The 14,861-nt window shown below is 35.2% G+C and overlaps 1 long non-coding RNA gene across 1 annotated transcript; it reads left to right on the top strand.

The window, feature by feature from the left end:
• The first annotated feature begins 7,817 nt into the window (after window positions 1–7,817).
• LOC105716343 (uncharacterized) lies at window positions 7,818–14,461 on the top strand. Its single transcript, XR_001107259.2, has 3 exons — window positions 7,818–7,853; window positions 13,844–13,899; window positions 14,395–14,461. It is a non-coding gene; the product is annotated as an uncharacterized LOC105716343 (long non-coding RNA).
• The last annotated feature ends 400 nt before the right edge of the window (window positions 14,462–14,861 follow it).

Below are 14,861 nucleotides of genomic sequence, written 5' to 3'. Positions count from 1 at the left end.
TTCCTCAAGAAGGGCAACCACAAGGTACATAATCGTCAGATTCACCAGGGTTGAAATGAAGGTAAAAAATGCTAAGAGCAGCCAGAGAAAAAAGTCAAGTTACCCACAAAGGGAAGCCCATCAGACTCACAGTGGATCTCTCAGCAGAAACCCTACAAGCCAGACAAGAGTAGGGATCAATATTCGACAACCTTCAAGAAAAGAAATTTCAACCTAGAATTTCATATCCAGCCAAACTAAGCTTCATAAGTGAAGGAGAAAGAAAATCCTTTACAAACAAGCAATTGAGGAGATATTTCATCACCACAGGGCTGCCTTACAAGAGCTCCTAAAAGACACAGAAAACATAGAAAGAAACAAAAAGTACCAGCCACTCCAAAAATGTATCAAATGGTAAAGAACACTGACACAATGAAGAAAGTGCATCAACTAACAGGCAAAACAACCAGCTAGCATCAAAATGGCAGGATCAAATTCACACATAACAATATTAACCCTAAATGTAAATAGGCTAAATGCCCCAATCAAAAGACATAGAGTGGCAAATTGGATAAAAAGTCAAAATCCATCAGTGACTGTATCCAGGAAACTCATTTCATGTGCAAGAACACACGTAGGCTCAAAATAAAAGGATGGAGGAAGATTCACCAAGCAAATGGAGAGCAAAAAAAAGCAGGAGTTGCAATCCTAGTCTCTGATAAAATAGACTTTAAAGCAACAATGATCAAAAGAGACAAAGAAGGACATAACATAACTGTAAAAAGATCAATGCAACGAGAAGAGCTAACGATCCTAAATATATATGCACCCAATACAGGAGCACCTAGATACATAAAACAAGTTCTTAATGACCTACAAAGAGACTTAGACTCCCACACAATAATAGTGGGAGACTTTAACACTCCACTGTCAATATCAGACAAATCAATGAGACAGAAAATTAACGAGGATATCCAGGACTTGAACTCAGATCTAGACCAAGCAAAGCTAACAGATATTTATAGAACTCTCCACCCCAAATCCACAGAATATACGTTCTTCTCAGCACCACATCACACCTACTCTAAAATTGACCACATAATTCGAAGTAAATCACTCCTAAGCAAATGTAAAAGAACGGAAATCAAAACAGTCTCTCAGACCACAGGGCAATCAAATTATAACTTGGGATTAAGAAACTAACTCAGAACCTCACAACTTCATGGAAACTGAACAACTGGCTCTCGAATGTTGACTGAATAAACAATGAAATAAAGGCAGAAATAAAGATGTTCTTCAAAACCAACTAGAACGAAGAAACAACATACCAGTATCTCTGGGACACATTTAAAGCAGTGTCTAAAGGAAAATTATAGCAATAAATGCCCACAGGAGAAGCAAGGAGAGATCTAAAATCAACACTCTATCATCAAAATTGAACTAGCTAGAGGAGCAAGATCAAAAAAACTCAAAAGCTACCAGAAGACAAGAAATAACTAAGATCAGAGAAGAACTGAAGGAGACAGAGACACAAAAAAATGCTTCAAAAAAATTAATAAATCCAGGAGCTGGTTTTTTGAAAACATATTAGACAGACTGCTAGCCAGATTAATAAATAAGAAAAGAGAAAATAATCAAATAGATGTAATAAAAAAGGATAAAGGGGACATCACCACTGATTCCACAGAAATACAAACCACCATCAGAGATTACTACAAACAACTCTATGCACACAAACCAGTAAACCTGGAAGAAATGGATAAATTCCTGGACACTTGCACCCTCCGAAGCCTAAACCAGGAAGAAGTTGAAACCCTGAATAGACCAATAACAACGGCTGAAGCTGAGGCAGCATTTAATAGCCTACCAACATAAAAAAGCCAAGGTCCAAATGGGTTCACAGCCGAATACTACCAGACATACAAAGAGGAGTTGGTACCACTCTTCTGAAACCATTCCAAACAATCTAAAAAGAGGGAATCCTTCCAAAATCATTTCATGAGACCAACATCATCCTGATACCAAAACCCGGCAGAGACTCAACAAAAAAAAAACTTCAGGCCAATATCCATGATGAACAGAGATGCAAAAATCTTCAATAAAATACTGGCAAACCGATTGCAACAGCACATTAAAAAGCTTATCCATCACGATCAAGTAGGCTTCATCCCAGGGATGTGAGGCTGGTTCAACATACACATGTCTATAAATGTAATCCACCACATAAACAGAACCAAAGACGAAAACCACATGATTATTTCAATAGATTCAGAGAAGGCCTTTGACAATATTCAACATCCCTTTATGCTAAAAACTCTCAATAAACTAGGTATCAACAAATGTATCTCAAAATAATAAAGCTGTTTATGAGAAACTCACAGCCAATATCATACTGAATGGGTAAAAACTGGAAGCATTCTCTTTGAAACCTGGCACTAGACAAGGATTCCCTCTCTCACCACTCCTATTCAAGATAGTACTGGAAGTTCTAGCCAGAGCAATCAGGCAAGAAAAAGAAATAAAGGGTATAAGGGTATTCATTTAGAAAAGGAGGAAGTCAAATTGTCTCTATTTGCAGATGACATTACGTATACTGTATACATCTCAGCCCAAAATCTCCTGAAACTGATAAGCAAATTCAGCAAAGTTTCAGGATATAAAATCAATATGCAGAAATTACAAGCATTCCAATACACCTATAACAGACTTAAAGAGAGCCAAATCAAGAATGAACTGCCATTCACAATTGCTACAAAGAGAATAAAATATCTAGGAATACAACTAACAAAGGATGTAAAGGACCTCTTCAAGGAAAACTAAAACCACTGCTCAACGAAATAAAAGAGGACACAAACACATTGAAAAACATTCCATGCTCATGGTTAGGAAGAAACAACATTGTGAAAATGGCCACACTACCTAAAGTAATGTATAGATTCAAAGCTATTACCATCAAGCTACCTATGATCCTCTTCACAGAACTGGAGAAAATCACCTTAAACTTCATATGGAACCAAAAGAGATCCCACATAGCCAAGACAATCCTAAGCAAAAAGAACAGAGCTGGAGGCGTCACACTACCTGACTTCAAACAATACTACAAGGCTACAGTAATCAAAACTGCATGGTACTGGTACCAAAACAGAGATATAGACCAATGGAACAGAACACAACAGAGGCCTCAGAGGCAATGCCACACAACTACAACCATCTGATGTTAGACAAACCTCACAAAAACAAGCAATGGGGAAAGGATTCCCTGTTTAATAAATGGTATTGGGAAAACTGGCTAGCCATATGCAGAAAGCAGAAACTGGACCCCTTCCTGACACCTTACACTAAAATTAACTCCATGTGGATTAAAGACTTAAACATAAGACCTAACATCATAAAAACCCTGGAAGAAAACCTAGGCAAAACCATTCAGAACATAGGCATAGGCAAGGATTTCATGACTAAAACACCAAAAGCACTGGCAACAAAAGCCAAAATAGACAAATTGGATCTAATTGAACTCCAGAGCTTCTGTACAGCAAAAGAAACAATCATTAGAGTGAACCAGCAACCAACAGAATGGGAAAAAATTTTTGCAATCTACCCATCTGACAAAGGGCTAATATCCAGAATCTACAAAGAACTAAAACAGATTTACAAGAAACAAACAAACAAACCCATTCAAAAGTGGGTGAAGGACATGAACAGACACTTTTCAAAAGAAGATATATATGAGACCAACAAACATGAAAAAATACTCATCGTCACTGGTTATTAGAGAAATGCAAATCAAAACCATATTGAGATACCATCTCACACCAGTTAGAATGGAGATCATTAAAAAGTCTGGACACAACAGATGCTGGAGAGGATGTGGAGAAATAGGAACACTTTTATACCATGGGTAGGAGTGTAAATTAGTTTAACCATTATGGAAGACAGTGTGGCAATTCCTCAAGGACCTAGAAATAGAAATTCCATTTGACCCAGCAATCCCATTACTAGGTATATATCCAAAGGATTATAAATCATTCTTTTATAAAGACACATGCACACATATGTCATTGCAGCACTATTTACAATAGCAAAGGCCTGAACCAACCCAAATACCCATTGACGATAGACTGGACAAGGAAAATGTGGAACATATACACCATGGAATACTATGCAGCCATTAAAAATGATGAGTTTGTGTCCTTTGTAGGGACATGGATGAATCTGGAAACCATCATTCTCAGCAAACTGACACAAGAACAGAAAAACAAACACCACATGTTTTCACTCATAGGTAGGTACTGAACAATGAGAACACATGGACACAGGAAGGGGAGCATCACACACTGGGGTCTATTGGTGGGGAATAGGGGAGGGACAGCAGAGGGTAGTGAGGTTGGGGAGGGATAGCAGGGGGAGAAATGCCAGATATAGGTGATGGGGGGATGGAGGCAGCAAACCACATTGCCATGTATATACCTATGCAACAATCCTGCATGTTTTGCACATGAACCCCAGAACCTAAAGTGCATATATATATTATTATATATATATATATGAATACTAAGGGACATAAAAGAAGAATGTTCAGGCAGAACAAAACGACCTATGAAAAGAAATTATTTGTTTTGATTTTTCACATAGAATTCTTAGATATATCCAAATAGCTTCCTGGAATGCTATACTGTAGTCTTGACTGAAATAACAGAATAAACCATCTTATGTCATAAACCCTATAACTCTGCTTATAAAAAGGGTTTAATTCCATTCCTATCAAGTTCACTTATCAACATCCATCCTTCCCCGAACAGAGGGAAACTTTCATTATAGAAATCTTGTAGAAGAACCATTTCCTCTCCTTCTACAGAAGCTGAAATACTGTATGTGCCATGTAATTTCCTGGAATTCTGTTTGCAGAGACCATGGAAATACAGAACAAAACCCAAAGATATCAAATAATTCCTCAGGAGCCATTAATAGAGTTTATCAGTGAGTTTAGCAATTGACATGTCCTACATTGCTTTCAGAATTCATTACTGACTTAACAAGATAATTCACTAGAAAGACAATAAAAGGCATCTCTCTGGTTTTTCCTCATCAATAGGATCACATCAATAACTATAACAACTGCCAAATGACAAGTTTTGCCAAATAGGGAAGTATTGAAAGTTGGATATCATTTGAGCCATTGGAAAAGAAATGCATAAGGATACTAGAACTGGGGGGCCAGACATCAGCAAGATTAGAAGTTAGAATAAAACACAATGAAAATTTTAAAATCGAATAAAAGTGTTTGGATCTAGAATATCATTTTACTCTAATATTTAATCAAATATGAGGAAAAAAATCACTTCACATACAAAAACTCAGAAAACTTACCAAAGCCTTTTATGAAATAATTTCATGAAAATAATTTGCTGCAAAATGAAAAAGGCATTAAAGGAGGAGAAAGAAATAGAACAGGTTTAAAAAGTAAAATAAAGAAGACATTTGTAGGAATAAAAAGAAAGTAATCTTAGGATGTGAGTCACACACCATGCCAGTAAATAGTAATTTAGAGTAGAAAGTCATAGATTATCTAGAATAACATTAGAAGTCAGATAACCCTGTAAATTTATATAAATCATATTTTACATTAGTAGAAACAGGTCAATGACAAAAGAATATGTGTCCATCACTTTAAGTCATTCACCTCTACAATTAGTATTTACATGATCATAGTATTATAAAGACTGATTCTTGGCTTCAATTTTAGACTCAACCTATAGGCAAAGCCTAGAAGACTAAAGTGTGTGTGTATGTGTGGGTATGTATGTTTTTATACTTATAGGTTATTAAGATAGGGTCTCACTCTGTCACGCAGGCTGGAGTGCAATGACATGATCATAGTTCACTGTAACCTTAAACTCCTGAGCTCAGGAAGTACTCCCACCTCAGCTTCACAAGTAGCTAGGGCTACAGGGGCATGCTACCATGTCTAGCTGTTTTTTTAAATATTTTGTAGAGAAAGGATCTTGCTTTGTTGTCCATTGGTCTCAAACTGCTGGCCACAGTGATCCTCCTGTTTTGGCCTCCCCATCGCTGGGTTTCCTAATTGTAGATTATTTAAAATAATTATATGGTGGATTAATTTGGAAAAATATTAAAAGGACAAGAGGTTGTAGAAAATGGATGGGGCACATGTCTTCTCATCATAAAGTAGGTAAGGTGATAACATCTTGAGTAATCAAAACAATTATTGCATTGGAATCTTACATTACTTCGTAATGATTATAAGTAGAAGCGAAAGTTTAAAAATGAATCTGGCAGGCCTGGGAAGTAATTATAGAGAGATGTTAAGTGTATACCAAATGTGTAATATTCTATGTCAGGGAGTCTATAAATACCATTTGGAATTGATAGATCAAGAAACATATGTACAAGTTGATTATGTAGAATTATGGAGGTTGCTGACCCCACCAGGGGTATTAAAAACCAATGATAATAGCAGAGGCAAGAGGATTTGCTTTCTATTATATCAGTTAGCACTGTTTTAGTTTTCATCAGTCTATGAATTACTTAGTTTTATAATAAAAATATGGACATGGAGAAAATGAATGTATGTAGTTTTTTAAGTTTTGAGAAACTCAGGTCTACACAAAAGTATTTGTATTTAATGCTATCCGACAGAATTTCTGAAATATTCTGTCTCTGAATTGTTCAGTATAATCACCACGTGGCTTTTGAGCATTTGAAATTTGGCTAGTATAAATGAGCAACTGAATTTTTAATTTGCTAATTTTGATTAATTTAAATGTTTATACCTATATGTGTCTCATGATTACCATATTGGTCATTGCAGCTCTAGATAAGAGATTCTAATCTTTACTCTGAAAAACTCTATTTTATTATTTTTTTCTCCCAGAAATCCTTATGCTTCAAGGACTTTGCCAACCACATTTCAGTAACAGCATATTTGTTTACTGATCTTAATCAAAGACATACAACTGCTAATAGGTCTTTCATGAACCACAAGTGGATCACCTTACTAAGCCTAATCAAAACCAAAGCAACTTGATGCTTTGGAGAAGAGAGGTTCATTCAGAATTTGAGCACAATTTTATTAGCCTTTTTTAAATAGAAAGTTATTCAAAGACCCTCTGCTTGTGTTGTGAGAATCCCAAAGAATCTGGAAATTTCTGCTGGATTTCAATATTCTTCTAAAATCCTGTCACTATTTCAAGTCCCTCATGGAATTGTGAAGGATATTGAATCAGTAATAAACCTTCACAACCTTTTTCCAGCTGTAAAATTCTCTGCTTCTCCTTGGAGGACTCAGATGTTCTTTGGCGTTCTAGAAATCCATGAAGTCTGCCAAGGTATTGGGAGTTTATCCTTCCTGAGGCTTGCTGGTCATTAGCAGGTCCTAGAAGCCACAAGGTCCTAGAAGCAAGTGGTTAAGACACTGGAGGTATCATTGTTACCCCTTAACCCAGACCCAGCCCAAAGCACCATTTTCAATGTTCAGTTCCACTAGGAAGGGAAAAACTACTATGCTTTCTTCTTTTGTTGCTGTCAATGAGAGAAAAAAAGGCATTCTCTGGAGCAAGGTTCTGGCACTGTTCCATTTACATTCTTCTCACTAGAGGGATCAAGAGGTCAGTCAGCGAAACTAATAATCAGTGCAGAGCAAATAAGAGTAACACACTTGCACAGCTTTTCAGTCTCCTGGGGAAGCTGCATTCAGCAGACCAAAGATTCAAAGGCTGAATTTTAAGCTGACTACATCATTTTACAGTTAATATTATTAATGATCACCACATAATGCAAAAGTGAAGGGCATTGTCCACTCTTTCACTGAATGAGGCAGGAGTTAAGTTGCTCTCTTGTCAAGCAAAGTCTGTATGGTGAGTACTTTTAAAAACAGGTTTACATTACAGGAGAACGGGCCACTTGACAATCACCTACACCTCCTTAGTGGTGGCAGCACCTTGTGGAAAGTGCATGCACATGCTTACTTGTGAATGAATTATTTAAAATACTTGATTTTTACTCAAAAAAAAAGTATTATTTTCTGTGATGTAACATGTTAAACAATGCTTTTGTTGCCAATTCAGAAGAGGAGAAAAAAATAGACACTATTCTCAGCTCTGGTTATGATGCACTACATCCTTGCCTGTTACTTTGGAACAGTTGGAATCTTATCAGCTTATTCTCCGGAGTCAGATTTAGCAAAGTCCTAATGTGCTGCTCTGAAGAAAGAAAACAGCAAAAAGTAATTGACACTTAGAAACCTTTATTTAGCACGTAAATTCTAAGTCATATGAGAAGTGGAAGAGGAGGAGTTATTAAGTTTGATTCTTACATCCCTATTACACAAGAAGATACTTAGGAATTGTGCTCTCTAATTTTTACATTACTAGCATACTAGCACCTACTTCAGATAGCAGCATCAAGTAAATTCTTATACATTTCTTTGAATATTTATTGAAAGAATGAACTCATCAATAACCATGGTCCTTAACCTAAAAAAGCTTTAAAACATGCTGCAAAATTGTAATTTTATTATCTTATTTTATTCCAAACTAATACTAAGGTATTCCTCTTTCATGACCAGTTTCATTGCTGTCCTGATTTACCCCCACATTCAACGATTCCATCTCTCAGTAGCATCATCAACTCTCTTTTCATTTGTATTCTCGTTGCCACTAATTTCATACAGTTTCATTCTGTCTCATGTGGATCATTTTAAGAATTTCTGGCTGGGTGTAGTGGCTGTCTGTGATCCCAACACTTTGGAGGACAAGGCATGGTGCTAACTTTGTTTATGAGAGCTATACCTACTTCATGAGCCCAGGAGTTCAAGACCAGCCTAGGCAATATAGTGAGAGATCTTGTCTCTACAAAAAATAAAAAATAAAAAAAATAACTAGCCAGGGTATTCTAGCTCCTTGGGAGGCTGAGGTGGGAGGATCACTTGAGCTCAAGAGGTTGAGGATGCAATGACCCATATTTGTGCCACTGCACTCCACCCTGTGTGAGAGAGCAAGACCCCATTTATTATATTTTTAAAAAATTTGACTGCTATTACCAAGTTTTATTCATCTGTCTCTCAACCCAAACTGTGGACTGTGACCAGATGAGTGTTTCTGATCACTGATCAAGACAAAGCTGACAATGAATCTCAGTGACGTAAATGATAACGCAGTTTATTCTTAGAGCAAAATGAGGGAATCTCGTCACCATTTTAAAATTCTTAATTATTTTAAAAATACTAAGTATAAAAAAGGAGAAAGTGTAAAACTAAATCATTAAATATGAAAATATTGTATTATTACAAAAAGCATAAGAATTTCTTCAAACAATGATATGATATCACTTCTGAGGTGATATAAACATATGTGTATGATCATTTGAGGTCATTAAAGTTTCTGACCCTAAATTCATTGTAAGATTATTGAAAGCTAGAATTGTGTCTCATGCTTGTTTGGTTCATTTATTGTACCTGGTCAATAATAGATGTTTACTCTGTCTGAGATTATTTATTATTTTATAGAAAAGAATAGTAATTCAAAAGGCAAAGTTAGCAGGAAAAACACTGTATTGTGGCCATTATTTAATTTGGAATACTAGAGGTTTCATAGACCTAAAATCAATGAAGACATTTTTCCCCCCAAGTTAAAGACAATGTACAATATTTTAAAAGCATCTGTTGGTAGTCACAGGACTAACTTTGTTTTGTGATAGCTGAAGTTAATTCATTCTGCTTGTTAACATGACTAGGGCCAAATCAACAATCAATATTTGTCGGAAATGTTAAGGGAGTCTGCAAAAGGCAGAAGAGGCTGATTTTTATTTAGTATTTCCTCACAGAACACAAATAATTCCCTATTTGACTCCTAAGCCCATGAGGTTAAAAAAAAAAAAAAAACTGCAAGAAGCAGCTTATTTGAGTGGAGAGTGGGGGAGTAAAGAATATTGAGCTCAGTTTCCTGCTTGCTAAATAGCTGTTAAAATAGATGATTTTCCATGGAACTGTTGTCATAAATAAATCTGCATATGAACCAACATGTTGAATCAGCTTTAAAATATTGAGAATCAAACCAAGTTTCAATTTCTGTCTTATCAATATGGCTATGTTAGTATTTTTTAATTTAATGCTTTTTTATTATTTTATTTTTATGTGATTTAAATATTAAAATAATACGAAATGGTACAATAAAAATTTTGACTCTTATCCTTGTAGCCATCTGCTCATTAATCATCTCCATCCCCACATATAATCTCCTGTCTTAATCTTCAAATAATTCTTCCATAGTTTCTTTATCCAAATGCCTACAAACAAAAACACGTATTTTAATTTCCCCTTTATTGTTAGTTAAACTAAGTTTGGCCTACAGCTGCCTCCCTCCATAGTGAACTGCAACCTTATTTAGTATGTAAACAAACTGCAACCTAATTTAAGAGTACATTCTTGTATCAAGTGGCTGAGTCTCCTTGGGCAATTACAGAAGCTGAATTATCAGCCAATTATAGGCTGTAAACTGTTCAAACATATCCAAATAAGGCAAATGCTGAACTGTAACTAATCAGGCTACTTATGTACATCACTTCCTTTTTCTATCTATTAATACTGTCTGCCCACATTGCTGTATGGAGCTCTCTGAACCTTTACTAGTTCAGGATGCTGCCCAACTCATAAATCATTTCTTTTCTCAAATAAATTCTTCTAAATTTAATTTGTCTAAAGTTATTCTTAAATTTAACAATGTACCGTTCTGTATTTTTTTATTTAACAATTTCTTTTAGAAATCTTTTCACATCATTACATAAATAGCTTCTTCAATCTTTTTCCACCAACAAAGTAGTTTATTGCATATGCATGTATATAAATTATTTAACCAGTCCTTATCAGTGAACATTTGGGACATTTTAAACATTTTCATATTGCAAAGATGATAAATAATCTGAAATATGTCTTGTTTTGTACATATGCAGGTAGCAACGTGGGAAAATTTCTAGGCATCTGCATGGGAAATACGAAGCATTGACGAAGGATAAAAAATAAGATAGCTCTCAAATTTGTATACAGCAACTATCACTGGCAGGAGAGAGTGGGAGTTGTCTCATCAGCCAAAGTCATTACACCCAAACAACATGTTCAAGTATAAAGACAACAGGCAGAAAACCTCAAATGTATACAACTCAAACATATATAACCTTGAACTCTTCCTGGAGTGAACACTTCAAAACCAAATGCAATCAGTAATTCAGGAACAGATTATAAAAAACACTTTAGAAATTATAGTGGTGAGATTTTAATATTTTAAAATATAAAACTGCTAGAAATAAATGTTATACAATTTATGATTAACACAACAAAATATAAATGCTGAATATATGAAAATAATTATAAAACTAACAAAATAAGACAGAAAAAGAAAGTGGAGAGGTAGTTTTGTATCTTAATGTTTACATCTACATAGCAAGAACTCAGTCAGAATTATCTAAAATTAATGTGTAAAATTTTTAAAATTATTATAATTTTAATGTTTCTTTCACAGTTTCCTTTAGTAGAACTGTCTTCTTTGAAAATAAATCTGTGTGATAAATACTTATCTAAAATTTAGTAACTCTTAATTTTGGAAACAGTAGATAAACAATAAAATTAGTAACTCACTTTCCCTTAGATTTTTTCAATATTTAAAATAAGAAAAATTAAATGTAATGATTTTATCATATATTAGCTGTAAATATACTGCCATGCATTATAACCAAATAATAATCTAATAAAAATAGAAATTTATGGATCTACTTATATTTCTATTTGTATCATGCACAAAAATACAAAATGACAATATCTGGCATTGAGGTTCATAAATAATGGTTACTTATAAGTAGTGGCATATGGTTGTTTTGTTGTTGTTTTGTTTCTTTGTATATTTCTTATAAATTCTGTATCATTCTTGAGTTATTTAAATTCTTAATAAAAGGCAAGTATTCTACAAAGAGTACAATTTTTTTTTTTTTTTTGAGACAGAGTCTCACTCTGTTGCCCAGGCTGGAGTGCAGTGGTGTGATCTCGGCTCACTGCAACCTCTGCCTCCCGGTTCAAGAAATTCTTCTTCCTCAGCCTTAGTTTGAGTAGCTGGGTCAACAGGCATGTGCCACCATGCCCACATAATTTTTTGTATTTTAGAAGAGATGGGGTTTCATCACATTGCCCAGGCTGGTCTCGAACTCCTGAGCTCAGGCAATCCACCCATCTCGATTTTCCAAAATGCTAGGATTACAAGTGTGAGCCACCACTCCTGGCCCAATAAATATTTCAAATAACATAAGGTGAATATATTCACTGTGGCTTTTTCAATTATTATCATATTAAGAACAAATGAATAGGCCAATAATTAGGAGATGATTACATAAATAAAGCATCATCAAGCAAATTGAATGCTATGCAAAACTTAAATGGTAATTTGGAAGCCCATGGCCAGCAAGGAACAATATTCATTACATGATATTAAATGAACAAAAGTCAGAAAAAAAAATGTTCCTTATTTATGCAATGATTTAAAATATCAATTGATATTTCTGTAACAGGCAGAAAATTAATTGATTAATAGATAAAAATAGATTACAATGAATTTTGTTGAACTAGGGTGGTGGTACTGTGGATGACTATTTTCTTCTAATGTTTTGATAATGTTGCAGGTAGATATGTTGGTTTTTTAACAGCCCAAGAGAGTTAATATTAGTATGCAAATACCTGAACTAAACCATAATCATTTATGGCTTTCAGAGAATTAATGGTGTGAATTTATATATCTACTTCTGATAGAACAGTTCTAATATAAGTGAATCCAAAAAGCACCTCTGAAATCATTTAGAGTAGGTCAAGTATTGGCTCAAAGGAATCTACTCAGCCAATATGCTATTATTACTTTTTTATTTAACTTATAAACATATCATCCTAGAGAGTGATAAGATCATATTAAAAATCATGGGCAGCCGCAGTGGCTCATGCCTATAATCCCAGCACTTTGGGAGGCCAAGGCAGGCAGATCACGAGGTCAGGAGTTTAAGACCAGCCTGACCAATATGGTGAAACCCTGTCTCTACTAAAAACACAAAAATTAACTGGGTGTGGTGGTGCAAGCCTGTAGTCCCAGCTACTCAGGAGGCTGAGGCAGGAGAATCACTTGAATCTGGGAAGTGGAGGTTGCAGTGAGCAGAGATCTGCCACTCCACTGCAGCCCGGAGACAGAGAGAGACTCCGTCTCAAAAAAAAAAAAAAAAAAAAAATTATTATCCAGTTTTCTCTAAACTTAAGACAATATAAACAACGTTGGAAATAGTGAGAACACATGCTTTTGATTTGGAATAGTTTCTAATTTTGGAGTTTTATATATAATACCTTGAGAGTTGAGTATGTATTCTATTCAAATGGATTTTTCATTCAAGATTTTGAAAAAGCAAGGTAATTTAAAATGACTTTTTTTGCAGATTGTAATCAGTAGGAAGGAGAGGTAGAAATCTAAGAGTTTCTATCACCTGCACAATGCTTGCACAGAAACACATAACTGCATAGCAGGTTATTATCTACTCAGCCTTGAATGTGAATTCTGTTTTGTTAAAGTTGAATAAAACCTATTATTTTCCATAGAACAGTGAAACTGTTAGCTACATACTATACTTGACTTTTTTGTTTCATCTCTTGTGTGTGGGCTCTCTTTCACAAGCAAAAACAATGCAACCAATGGTGCTATGTGAACAATCGAAGCTATTGACTTTGCTCTTCTACTACTGGTTACTATATACTAAAGGGTTGCTGAGACATTTATTCTGTCCTCTGAATACTGCACAAGGAAATGTGTTGAAATCTGCCATATTTTTTCAGGTTTTCTAGGTGGGCAGCTTGATACCTACGCAGACTATAAGCTTACAACTTGAAAGGTATGAGAATAAAAGTGGGACTGCAAGTAACTGCCCTGGACCCATTGTATTTACCTTTAGAGGAAGCAAAGAAGGACACCAAGCCACTGGCTAAAAGTTTTATCAACAGTAGCACATCTATGCTGGTGTCCCTTATAGGCCTTGTTGTTGCACAATACTGGCAGAAGTGAGGAATGCAACAGTATTAGATGTTTTTCTTTAGTGGATTCCCTCCAGGCTATATTCCTATAGAATTTAGCAAATCAAAAATAGCATTTTTCAGAAAGCCCTTTGTATACCACTTTCCTGCTTCACAAAGATAGCACTGATAAACCACACCAGCATAAGGGGGGAGAAGAGGGAATGGGTGTGAACTCCTATAGTTCATATTTAAAAGAAAACTTCTTAGTGTAAGTCCTATTTAAGTCATTGCTTTATTTTTTAAAAAATTAGCAAGCATGGGATGGGAGATACCAAATTTTTATATCATGTAATCTAATAACTGTATTTCCACAGAAGAAAGAATTCTTGAAAACAGTTTACCGAGGATGAAGCAGAGCCATACAGCAAAAAGGAATCTAAGGCTATTTTATATCATAGAAAAAAAGGAGGTTTGTATTAATTTCATGTCTGTTTCCCCAAAATTTTATTAAAATAGGAAAGCTTGGCTCATGGTTAACCTATCACTAAGAAGTAGTCTGAGTAGTAAGAGATGCTCCTGACCATCCTGGTCAACAAGACGAAACCCCATCTCTACTAAAAAAAAAATACAAAAATTAGCTGGGCCTGGTGGCACGCACCTGTAGTCTCAGCTACTCGGGAGGCTGAGGCAGGAGAATTGCTTGAACCCAGGAGACGGAGGTTGCAGTGAGCTGAGATCATGCCATTGCACTCCAGTCTGGGTAACAAGAGCGAAACTCAGTATCAAAAAAAAAAAGAGAGAGAGAGATGCTCCTGAATAATGCAGAGTAACTATTTAATTA

The sequence above is a fragment of the Aotus nancymaae genome, unplaced genomic scaffold (genome assembly GCF_030222135.1).
Source record: "Aotus nancymaae isolate 86718 unplaced genomic scaffold, 86718_ANA_hifiasm-v0.15.2.pri h1tg000064l_0, whole genome shotgun sequence".
Classification (NCBI taxonomy): domain Eukaryota; kingdom Metazoa; phylum Chordata; class Mammalia; order Primates; family Aotidae; genus Aotus; species Aotus nancymaae.
This window is presented reverse-complemented; position numbering and strand designations above follow the sequence as displayed.